Genomic DNA, 11386 nt, shown 5'->3' with positions numbered 1-11386 from the left:
AAAAAAAAAAAAAAAATTCTTGGCCACATCAGACTTTAGTAGACGGTGGGATGGCCCCAGGCTGCCAAAAATCTCTACTCCTTAATTAGTATGTGTCTCCGGTCGATGCGGTGACCACCAACGGGGGTATTATATGAGCAGTCGCTGCAATGCAAAGTGCTAATTAGAACCCAATTATTGTCCGTTTATTCAATTAATAAATTATGTTATTGTTGAACAAGGAATATATAATTGGATTCTACTTTTGCATGAAAACGGAAGGTTTAAAGAAAATGAGAGACGAGCCGGCCTCTATACCTAATGTACCTCACTTTTTTTTCTTTTCTTTTTTTAAATGGAAGGTTTAAGGAAAATGAGAGAGAGCCGGCCTCTATACCTAATGTACCTCACTTTTTTAAAAAAAAAAAAGAAAAAAAAAAAGAGCTGTATCGTTTCCTTAAAAAAAGAACGGTGGCAAAACAATTCAATGAAATCAAAGCCCTTCCTTTCTTTGCTTCATTATTTTCTCTTCCAAAGAATGCAAAAGCCTAAAAAGTTCATATTACAAATGACTAATGTTTGAAGAAGACTAAGATCTCTAATCTAATCTAATATATATAATGTTTACTTTTAACTTTTAATAAACATGATTTCAAAAAAAAAAAAAAAACTTTTAATAAACATGATGGTCTAATAGCTTGACAAGTGGCGTTCTATTTATCTGACAAATGTTTTCATTTAATTAAACTGTGCATTTAAAACAAAACAAACAAATGAAGAAAAAACAAAAAACAAAACAAAACAAACCGTTTCTACAAATGAACAAAAAATAAAAAACCAAAAAACTGTTCTCTCGTTTTAAAACAAACAAATGAAGAAAAAAAAAAACAAACAAACAAACCGTTTCTACAAATGAACAAAAAATAAAAAACTAAAAAACTGTTCTCTCAACCAATAAACAAAACAAAACCGCTAAAACACTTTCTACCCCATTCAACAACAAACACCCTCTAAAACAGTTTCTACTTCATTATACCCTCTGAAACATCCTTCATTCTACACCCAGGAAATTTATTCTATTCCTTTTATAAACTGTCATTTACTGTATGCATTTATTTAAGTTTATTTTAAACAAAATCCCCATTGTTAAAATTTCAATTGTTTTTATTATGTTTACAAATTGCCATTGTTCAATGTTATTGTTTATGTTAACACTGTCATTCGCTGTTATTGTTCGATTTGTTGTTATCATTTTTTATGAGTCTATTTCAAAACACGTTTCATTGGTTACAGTTCAAAAATTCTCGTACAAACCCCAGATAAAAAAAATGGCTGAATTCTCAAATCCATGTTCACAGAAATGAAAGCTAAAAAAGAAGGGGTTTTCCTTAGAAAAATTAAAGTTATGGATATGATTAAGTAGTGGAGTTATTTCCCACTTTCTTTTCTATAAATTGTTTCTACGTTTTGCTTTTTCTACATTCTGGTTTGAAGGCTAAATTTTGATCTATAAGTAATAAACGTTTTGAGATAATGAAGATAGAAAGCCGATGTAGAAACTGTAGAAAAATCCAAATGGAGTATCTATCAAAATGTTCTAGAACTTTTTGGGTTCTTAGTATCCTAAAAAAGATTGGGAAACTATATATAGTATATGCAAATAATTATAGTATAATTATTAAATAATCATTAAAATCATGTAATGATTTCTAAAATTGGAATTAGTTATGAATTAAATTAATATCAAAAGGTTTATTATATCTCTTTTTAAAATTTAGTTGCCTTTTTAGACCCCAATTAGATCTCCATCTTCTTCCTTGCTTTCTGTTTACTTTGATTTGAAATGAATCAATTCAGTCTCATTCATTGATAAACGAGCTTAAAGTTCAAATAACACAGAGCAAAAATTCTGAAGTAACTATAGCCGAAGCTACGAGGTTACAAGTGTCAAAGATAACGTATTACATTCTAAATTCAAACAAAATCCACTAACCTATGACTAATTTTCAAATTAAACAGCAACTCTGTGCCAAACAGACTCAAACTAATGCATAGGTAGCTCTTATTCCTTGGCACTGAGGGTAGAGAACCCCAAGCCAAAGTTCATCCTCCTCAACCCGAAAGCCAGGATAACGTTCACATCTACAACCCAAAGGTTTGGACCAAAGAAACAAACCAGAAGGGCATCAAGTGGGTAGATTGAGAAAGAGGACCGAGCATTATTACAAGCAAAAACAAAAACGATTACAGGGAAACAAAACAAGACAGAAAGAACAAAGAAAGAAAGGAAAGCCAGACAAAATTACAGGGAAATAAACAACATAAAAAGCGCCCCAAGAGGATGACAGCAACCGAAAAGAAGAGCCGATTGCGCGCTTGTCGGAAACCGAAAATGGAAGGGGCGTTGGAAGCTCATCGTGGTGGGGGCGCAGAAAAGGCCCAGCAGAGGACGGTGGGCGACGGAGCACGCGGAGGAGATCGGCGGTGCACTCAAATGGAGGGGGAAGTTTGAGTGAAACCCTAAGAGCATCACCCATAAAGTGCACCTAAACATGCAGAAAAAACAACAAAAGCAAATACAGAAAGAAACTAAAACAACTAGGGACCAAAGGAGGGGGAAAAGGTGGAGAGGAAGGGAAAGGAAAAAATCACCCAAAGAGCTAAGGGCATCAGGTAAATAGGCTAGCTCGCTAAGCAAAAGAGGGCGATGGGAGGGGAGAGGGGAGGCAGAAGAGGGAGAGGGGAGGAGGGCCGGAAGGGGAGGACAGCTGCTAGAGATGAAACCCTAGCAGAGAGGGGAGAGCAAAACTCCATTCAAATATGTGTTATTTTATGATATCTTAATATCTTTATAGTTCACAATTTGCAGTATAAAACTCCATTCAAATATGTGTTCTAGATTCCTTTTTTAACGCCACTATATAACGGCATATATTTACCGTTGACGTACACATTCATATTTCTTTTTTAATTTCATTTAAATGAAGCAACATGTCGATCAGTCGTAATACTAAGATTTGGCAGAACCAAATCATAGAAAAAGCCCAAATTAACCATAGGTCTAATTAAAAATCTAATATATCGAGAAAAGTGTATTTCATGAAATTATGGCATGCAGAAGATCGATGGTATAAATTATGAAAGATTATATCCGAAACAATATATGCGCGCGTTGATGTATTCTAATATATTATCTATTATCTAGCTATTATCTATTCTATTATCTATTATCTAATATCTATTATCTATTCTATTATCTATTATCTAATATCTAATATAATCTAATATCTAATCTAATCTTCTTCTTCTTCTTTTTTTCTTTTTTTTTAATAGGGGAATTTTCTACAGGAGAGTCTAAGAACTTTACAGGTGGCATTACATGTTATTGACAGTTGTTTAGTTTAAATTAAACTTTGCCAGGAGAGGCTAATACCATGACATGTGACATTCCATTAATTTGACAAGTGATTATTTTAAATGAAACTGTATGTTTAAGTTTGTAAATCAAAACACACTTGACACCTTTTCACATCGCTTCAAACTGCTCTCTCTCTCTCTCTCACGCTCAACTATCATCAAGGGTACAAAATATATAACTTTGTACAGTTTCTTTTAGCCATGAAACTGCTCTATCTATCTTCCTCTATTCTGCTGTTCTTTCCAATTGTTTCACAACCCTATGAAATTTCACTCTATCTTCATCAAGTAAGTTTATTTTATCTCTTTTCAAAATTTAATTACCTTTTGAGACTGCTGATTAGATCTCCATCTTTTTCATTGCTTTCTGTTTATTGAATTTCACTTAAATATGTATATTTTAGATTCTTTTTTCAAATACATTTATTTTAGGCCAAATATGGGTGTAGTGAATTGATATTAGGGGATTTGGGAAAAATGGGCGTAAATGGCCACTACAATATTAGGGGATTTGGTTTCTGTTTTCACAGAATATTTATCTCTCTGTTTCTTTCATCGCCACTATATATAACGACGTATTCTCCCCGAAAAAAAAAAATATGATGGATTATTCTACGCCGGTAGATTTTCAGAAGTAGATTTTTTTCTGAGTAGTATAATTTTCAAAGCGAAGCATATGCACGTTGCCACTTTGAGTTCATGAAAATCATGGATGCTATTAATTGTGGTTGCAGTAAAGCTTTTTGAACAACCCATGCGGTAAATCATAAATGGAGTTTATTCTACAAATGAAAATAAATAAAAAATAAAAAATCCCAAAAACTGTACGCTCAACCACCATCAACATTTTAAAAAACAAAACAAATTAAAACCACAAAAGAAGTTTCTACCCCATTCAACAACAAACACTTACAATTCTCTTATGTATGATATCTCATTATACCTTCTGAAACATCCTTCATTCTACACCCAGTAAGTTTATTCTATTCCTTTTAAAAATTTAGTTTAAATTGTTTTTATTATGTTTACAAACGGCCATTTATTATGATATTTAGTCAACATCAGATTTTTTAAATTTCAATTGTTTTTATTACGTTTACAAATTGCCATTGTTCAATGTTATTAATGTTTATGTTAACACTGTCATTCACTGTTATTGTTTGATTTGTAGTTATTATTTTTGATGAGTATATTTGAAAACACGTTTTAATGGTGTTATAGTTCAAAAATTTCCCTGCAAACTCCAAATTAAAAAATGGCTCAATTCTCAAATCCCGAAACGTTTTACAACATTTTGCTAGAATACTCATTTTGTTAGAATACTCATTTGGGATTTTTCTGCAGTTTCGACATGGTGTTTCTCTCTTCATTATCTCAACATTATTCTCAATTGCTTTTGATTTCCTGTAAGGGTGTTGACAAAATTATGGTTCATTGAAAAACAACAAATTAAATAGATTTCATTACCGCTTTTTTGTTGTTCAATTCAATGGGTTCAAAATTATGACCTTTTATAATGTGGTTAAATGTAATCCAAAATAAATTGCTAATTTTCACAGATGAAATATGGCTCTATATATATATATATTCCTTTTTGGAGTTCAACAATTGCTAAATTCAAGGTCTACTTTCTATTTTGTTTGATAACAATTGTCTCGATCTTCCTATTAATTAGAAAAAAATAAAAATAAAAAATAAAAAGTGTTGTAGAGGGAAATAAAATTTAATTGAAATTATTAGTATTTTTCTAAGAAGTAAGAAGTTAAAACAAAAAATGCTCAATTTTTCAAACCAAGTATAGAATGATATTTGTCTTTGTTTATGCATGATTCAGGAATAATGTTTTCTCATCTTTAAGTAAAGTTATTTTGGGCAGTCAAAGATCATGATTTTTTTGTTAGTGTTATATTATAACGGTTTTTTGCACACCTTTTAATTTTGATTATTAGTTTCAATATGTGATTCTTTTTTAAATATATAAATTCTTTTATATTTGGTAGAAATTGCATATACATATAGCAGTTGGTATTCAAGCACAAAGCCAATTAGCGTAATAGCTTTTCACAATCTCTTTTTAATACGGGTTTGTAATATTTTTCATATGTAATACAATTTGAGCAATTTTTCTTTTTATTAATTAGAAAAAATACAACTTGAGCATTTATGTTGTTGTAAATATTCTCTTAATGCTTTTCTTTTTCTTTAAAGCTTTATAGAACGCCTTTTTTTTGCTTGTTTCCTAGCTACTTGAAACTTTCTTTTTCTTCTTTCATTTATGTATCCACTAATTATTATTATTATTATTTTCCTTTTGCCATTTTTAGAAACAAACCCGTGCAATGCACGGGTTTCAAGCTCGTTTCATTATAATTAATGTGTTATTTTGGCTGAGTTATAAATAGACTTAAAATACTTTAGCAATTAGCATACTGTTAGACCTCTGCACATGCCACACCATATACACTAAACTATACAAAAGTAAGTTTATATTTTTTCGTCTAACTGAAAAAAATAAAGAAACAGCTAAAAAAAAAAATAGAAACAAACAAAAAGGAAAAAAAAAATATATATATATATCTGAATTTTTTCTTAAGGTATTTTTGTTATTTTGGGAGCGGAAGGAAGACATTACGTACAACTCAGGTGGTAGATTAGGGTAAACATTATAAAAATTAAAATTTAGGAGATCATTGCAAATAAAATAATAGTTAGAGGGGATCAATATAATGCATAATGCTCATGAACAAAATAATAAATTAGTTTGTTATTAAAATAAATTGATAAAGTTTACATGAAATACTGAATTATATGTTAAACTATTTAGGAGGGACGTCGTCTCTACGGAGTTGGAGTTGTGACATGAGAAACTGAATTTGCTGCTCCATCTGTCTCTGATTGGCTTCCATTTCTTGCTGCCGCTGTGTTTGTTGTCTCTTCATGGAGTTCACTTCCTTCTGCATCTCTCTATGAACGGAGCTTATTTTCTCTTGCTGTCTGTGAACCTCTCTCTCTGCCTCCTCACACCTCTTCTTATACTCATCCAACTCCCTAGTGAGCTGACTCACGTGGGATGAGCGTGATGAAGAGGATGAGGAAGGCCGCCGCCACCGTCTTGGGGGCCTTAACTGGACTGCATCATCATCAGTTTCCGAGGATCCATCAGGAATAGGCAGGTCCTCGTGGATCTTCAAATGCACACACAAAGTGAAAAATTGTTGCATAATTTGTGTACGTAGTTAAATTTTTTTAAAAAAAAAAAATTAACAAATTATTATTGTGTTGAAATTGAGTAAATTGCCTACCTCTTCTTCATTAATATTGGGAGTGACAAAAGATCCATTTTTCTTCTTCCGCATGCCACTGAGCTTCTTCTTAATCTGAGTGTACCTCTATATATTTCATTTTAAACACAATTAAAAACCATGACATACTATATATATAGAAAGAGAAATAGTTAAGGAAATACGAACTTATATACACCAATACATACTATATATTTTGAGGAAATTAAGAACATTTATCCCCCTTCCAACTTCCAACAAATTTGTAAAGTCCTCCCCAAATATTTTAATTGTTGTGATATCTCCTCCATTTAATATATCATTAATCTTTTAAGGGGAAACTTTACTTTGCCCCCCTAAACTACCATCATTTTTGACATGCCCCCCTTGAATTTCAAAACCTCTTATTTTGCCACCTTAAACTTTTAATTTCTATCACTTTGCCCCCCTCTGTTAGTTTTTACCGTTAAACTCAAACGATTTATATTTTTATGTCTATTAAACCCTTACTCAGTCTACTTGAAATTCTGAAAACACCCCCAAACTAAGCACCCACACTCAGCTGTGTAAAGTAATGGAAAGTTTTTGGTGTACTGTATTCATAGTGGAAAATTTTTTATGACTTTTAAAATCATAATTAAATTTGTGATTGACTATTATTGAATTTTAATCTAATAGTGATTTTAAAAACGACATCAACTTGGGAAGATAAAATTAAAGATGGTCTGTGGCATTACTCGAGAAAGTAATAAGCCACATATTGAAGTATGTTAAATTGTATTTTATATATTTATAGAGAGGTGGAAGAGTAGCCAACAAAAAATTTAGACTAAATGTGGAAGAGAATAAACCTACAAGAAAATAGGATAAAGCCTTAATATAGAGAATATAAAAGGGTAAAATCAAACCTAAATGGGAAATATTCTTACAAGAAAACTAAACCAACTTGCGATGACATTTTTCGTCATTAAATAATTTACTTCCCCAACTGGCGGGTTAAGTTATAATAAGTACCATTCTAGATAAAAATAAAAAATTATATGCAATTACCTCGTAAATAGTACCATATCCACCTTGCCCATGCTTATTTGCTTCAGAACCACGGTTTACTTGCAAGGATTCCAATTCTATGCGTGTAATTTCATTCGTAGCTTCACATAAGAAACAAAGTCAACTCTAATTAATGAATTAACCAAGTCAACTAAGTATAAGATGAGTTCCATATTTTAAAATGTGTGCGTACAATTAACCTGAATATGTCTAGAAATAATTAAACTTTTTAGTGACACATTATATATGTCTAGAAATGTAACAAATTTCTTTTTGTTTTTATTAATTGGAAGTCACTTAATTAACTTAATTATTATGATTCAATCCTACTTGATGCGGGCTAAATAATAATATCCTCTGATCATATTGAACTATTTGCCACATTAATTATGTGAAGTTAATTATATCCTAATAAATAAATATTGGAGAAAATTGTACTCGAACATATATAATATAATCAGCGGAATCTTATTCCCAAATTAATTGTGCCTGCCTGTTACTTATTGAAGCATATGAATCACTTTTGTGATACACGCAAAGCCTAACTTTTTGAAAAACAAATATAACAAAACCAAAATTTACTTACTTCCGTCGTTAATCCTTTGGCACACGTACTTCACACTCCTACGGATGCCCATGCCGATGATTAGTGCCACAACTGCAGAAGCAGTTAGCGTAAGTATAATGATGACGAATATTGGATATCGCTTGCTACCCTGCGCTGCAAAAACTATAATCCTGTATTATTTGTAATTTATAAATTACAAGTGTCCTATGGAAAATATAATGGAGCTCATGAGCAAGCCGTACCTTCTCTTTTATTTTCATTGCTTGGTGTACGTGTAGGCCACGCAGGAGTTGTAGGGTTATAGAACGGGTAAACCTCAAACCTTATATTGCAACTGGGCGTGTTCACTCGCCCACCTTGCTTCCCATCACAACATTGTGGAATATTTTTAAAAGCCTCAACTAAGCAACTGTTGCAATCTTTTTCAGACAAGTCAGGTGTGCACTGCACAAGCGCATATAATGTTTTGAAGTTCGGTGCCGTTGCGTTTCCCGCTGCAAACTTACGACGAGAACCACCAGCTACAGCTTTACTTCTTAGGCTTTCTAACAAGCTCCTAAGATCATCGTTGAATTGATTCACGTAATTGGCCGATACGTTGTTCACGTTCCACATATAGAAACTTGGACTAGTTTCCTCGACGCCCAAAATGGAGCGGTTTGAGTATCGTAACATACAGTAGTCGTACCATCCAATTGCCTCCTTCTGATTGGGACAACTCTCCATGAGAAGAGACGCAGCGTTATTGAGGCAACCACGGCAAGCATCTGGGTTAACATCTCCTCTACAAAGTCCAATTGCATGTACTTGGTCAGGGTTTCGGCCGTAAGAGGAATTGTAGAACCCATGGTCAATTTCGGTGTTGGAGGAGAGGGAGAAGAGGAGGCCATTGAGGTTTTCCTCATAGGTACTGTTACCTGTGTAGTTACCCTGGTCGAGTGCACAAAAATGGTAAAGGAAGGCCGGCCGCGCGACAGCTTGGGCAGTGGGCATGAAAATGGCGGATAGGAAGAAAAGTAGTACTCTTGAAGAAACCATTGCCTTGTGGTCCGTAAGCTACCTTCTCTTTTTTCCTTCTTTGTCAGGAAATTTGAGCACAATTGCATGTAAACCTAAATGATTTATGTATATTTAATTAAAAGCTAAAGCGTCTCTATCAAAAAGAAAAGAAAAAAATTGAAAGTGTCAATGGACCATGGCGAATGGCGATCAAACCACCTTCCGGGATTAATTAGTACGCGTTTTTTTTTTGGTCAATGCAGGCGGCTAAGAGGGAAATTGCTATGAACTAGCTGGGCGGCGTGCCAATTCCATATTCCAATATGTGAAATTTCCACGAGTCCATCCGACGCAAAAGGATAGACATCAAATAAAGAAATTATATTATTTCAGTTGTATGGATTATATATAGTAAGTCCCGAATTTTCAAAATTTTTTATTTTTACTTTTTAGGAAAAATGTAAAATCTGTTTATATGATTTACCTGATTTATATAATTAAGTCCATGTTGTTTTCTCAGAAGTCCTAGGTATGCCAAAAAAACAAGTTGTTGCTAATTAATAAGAATGTACCAATACAATACTATAGAGAATATATTCTCAACCAGTACAATACTATAGAGAATATATCATAAGTTGATTTTTTGTTTTGTTTTGTTTTGTTTTTTTTTGGGTTCTGAGCGAATTGATTGTATATTCCATTATTCCTTAATTTGGCTTAAGTCGTCGTCTTGGTCAACGTCAAGTTGATGGTAATTGCAAACAGCTGGAAAGTACAAGTGAGGTGGGATTTCATTGAGGGAGTCTTAAAAGGTAGTTGGGTAATTAATTTTTAAATTGATATTTAAATACATGAATATTCTACCATATATATATATATATATATATATATATTTGTCATGTCTACACAAGAGATCAGAGGGAGGGAGAGATTCAAATTAGTCACCTCTGTTTCATGAGGCGAAATTTATAGCTAATTAAACTATCCCTTAGAGACAATATTCTATCATATATAGTAGGTATTGAAGAACAATACACGAAATATTAATTAATTTGAAAGAAATAATTAAGAATGCGCGTTCGCCTAAAAAAATAAAAATAAATAAAAGTTAGGAATCGTGGCTTGTCGTCTACCACTTCTGTCTCGATCAAACCGCGTGTATGCATGACCAAAAATCAGATCATTATTCAAAGCATGCATGAAAAACCCCGGTCCTCAGTCAATGTAGAAATATTGAAGTATCTAAAGTTGGTAATTTCTTCTTCTAGATAAGGATAAATAATAAAAATTATTCTCTTAATTATTTTTATATAGTGAATGAGTGAATTTATTATTGAAGTTATGTGAGACCTAATGAATTCAAAAATTTAATAATCAATTTATTAAATAAAAAAAATTGAGATAATGATATATAACATACATCACAAACGAATAATTTGTTAGGTTTACGTGCTTTAAGATAGAACTCACATATTTAAAACCTACTAATATTTTTTTAAGCTAAAATAGAGCAGGTAATTAGAAAAGGTTGAATGTGAATTCAACATTAGATTTTTCAACATCATTGACTTAAAGTCAGCCCACTACATACCTCACCACCTCACCCTTCTCTACGGGTCTAAACGAGTTGAACTTGAGCGAGCTTCTCTTATTTTGACTCGACTCGTTTAAATTTTACTCGAATTCGAGCCGAGCACAAAGTCGAGAAAAAAAAATCACATAGTAGCGTTGACTCAAAGGCAACATTCCGATGGAAGCAAAGCACATGGGTTACAGAGTCAAATGAAAGATCTAAAGAAAACTCCGTCCAAACCTCAATAAATGAGGTTTCAATTACTGAGCTCTACCCACACTAATACTGCTTTGTAAAAGTTACAATTAAGAATGTATGTTTTGTAATGTAAAACGACTATGATCCATGATCATGTATCATAGTAGCTTTTTTAGTGCTTTTTTATGTTCGTATGTAGCAAGAACTGTTTGGTAGTCGAGAAAAAAATGATCACATTGTCTCTTTAATCCAATTGAAAATTTTTCTCCTCGTTTTGATTGTAGTAGTCTCATATAATTTTAGTTTATTTTTAGTGCGCCA

The 11386-nt window shown here is 32.5% G+C and overlaps 1 pseudogene; it reads right to left on the bottom strand.

Annotated features, from left to right (window-relative positions):
• The window catches only part of LOC132170035 (cysteine-rich receptor-like protein kinase 29), a 16647-nt pseudogene extending 7314 nt beyond the window's left edge, over positions 1–9333 (bottom strand).
• Between the last annotated feature and the right edge of the window lie 2053 nt (positions 9334–11386).

This window comes from Corylus avellana, chromosome ca2 (genome assembly GCF_901000735.1).
Source record: "Corylus avellana chromosome ca2, CavTom2PMs-1.0".
NCBI classification, from domain to species: domain Eukaryota; kingdom Viridiplantae; phylum Streptophyta; class Magnoliopsida; order Fagales; family Betulaceae; genus Corylus; species Corylus avellana.
The sequence above is the reverse complement of the archived record's forward strand: the minus strand, read 5'-3'. Positions and strand labels throughout refer to the sequence as shown.